The sequence below is a fragment of the Limulus polyphemus genome, unplaced genomic scaffold, assembly GCF_000517525.1.
Source record: "Limulus polyphemus unplaced genomic scaffold, Limulus_polyphemus-2.1.2 Scaffold406, whole genome shotgun sequence".
In the NCBI taxonomy this organism is placed as follows: Eukaryota; Metazoa; Arthropoda; class Merostomata; order Xiphosura; family Limulidae; genus Limulus; species Limulus polyphemus.
Window position 1 is genome coordinate 126,886 of NW_013666016.1, and position 1,549 is coordinate 128,434.

The window sequence follows — 1,549 nt, forward strand, 5'->3', positions numbered from 1 at the left end:
TCTGTGGTTAAAAGCTACATTATTGGAAATAACCAGTCTAAGTGGACAGTTACAGTGAAATACAAAACAGATAAATCATAGGATTAATTTCAATATTTACACATGATCATTAGTGGTATCGTATTTTGTAATTGGATCTCATATCTCAATGCAATTCTATCAGATAAAGAAAGATTATGTTTTACAACATAATATGAATAATTAAAACTTACAACACAATGTTTTCTCTATCGAGATTTATACAAGCCAATACAGAAACCATAGTACGTAGTTAATGAATCACCTTTCGAACAAATCGAGAAATCTTTCAACTGTAGTAGGGCCGAGCTTGACCTAGTGCTTAACATGTCGGGTTGCAAATCGAAGGGTCAAGTGTTCGAGACCTTATACCATTGACCATAATCTGAATTTTCTGATGTGAGTACGTTATGGAAGGGACAGTCAATATCGTCAATAGCCATACAAAGATCTTGTGGCGGCGGGAAGTGCTGGTTGTTGCCTTCCCTCTGTAATTTAAAATTAGGAATGGTTATATCTGAACTCTAGAGGTCTCTGATATGGCCGTTTAGCCTACGAACGCATAAGGTACTGTTTAGGATAAACACACACCTTGTAATTCACTGCTACACTAATATTTAAAAATAATTTACAACTGCATTTTCTGTAGAAGGAACGGTGAATGGTTAAACTATAGATAAACTCCCTTTCTCAGCTATAAAGAGAATAGTAAAACAATATAATGTCAATAAGTATATAAGTCGACATTTTTGTCGTTGGTTTTTTGTTGTTTTTTGCAGTAAGTAACGTAATTTGTAAGCTAGAACATCCAAATCATTCTAAAGGTTTTAACGAAAAACAAAAACAGGCTAATATCTTCATCCGTTTAGAGAAATTTGCAATATTTAGTAATAATTTCTGAACACTTTTTTTTGTTTCAAACAATGTCTCAACACGAAGTCAGGTTTCTCAAATAGAATCATAAACAATCTAATCGACTCATATGTGACATTACTCAATAATAATACACTAAATAATACACTGGATTATAAATAAAGTTACAAGACCTGTATTTAATCAAATGTTAAGAAACTGTTCATTGCAGTGCTGTACTTTGGTATACTTATCGCACTGAAACCAAAATGATCAGTTCTTATTTTTATAGCCCCCCCCCCCCCCAAGTATCACAACGGTATGTCTGGAGACTTGCATCGCTAGAAACCGGGTTTCGATGCCCGTGGTGGGCAGAGCACAGATAGCCCATCGTGTAGCTTTGTGTATAAAGAAAAACAAAAAGAATCTTAATTTTATAAGACTCCATTACGAAGTTAGGAAATTGCATGCATATATGTATTATAAATATCAATATAGCCTCAAACCTCTTAATGAACTAATTTTATGACAAAGTAATTTTTTTAGTTTACTAACTAGTGTTCACACAAAATCAAATTCTTAATGTATAACTTTTATAAAATCACTTCTACATCGATTTCCCTCGAAACCTTTAGGAACAAAATAAGGCTTTTAGTTAATACAAATATTAATATTAAAC

General features: G+C 32.7%; 1 protein-coding gene across 12 annotated transcripts in view; it reads right to left on the bottom strand.

The window, feature by feature from the left end:
- Positions 1 to 1,549, bottom strand: part of LOC106458029 (forkhead box protein P1-like) — a 255,864-nt gene that overhangs the window by 115,277 nt on the left and 139,038 nt on the right. For 8 of the 12 annotated variants that reach the window (XM_022384157.1, XM_022384151.1, XM_022384152.1 and 5 more), the window contains one exon: positions 284 to 506. The exons of the other annotated variants lie outside the window; for them this stretch is intronic. The gene's annotated coding sequence lies outside the window, so the exon portion shown is untranslated. The remainder of the gene's footprint in view (positions 1 to 283; positions 507 to 1,549) is intronic. 12 annotated transcript variants of the gene reach the window in all.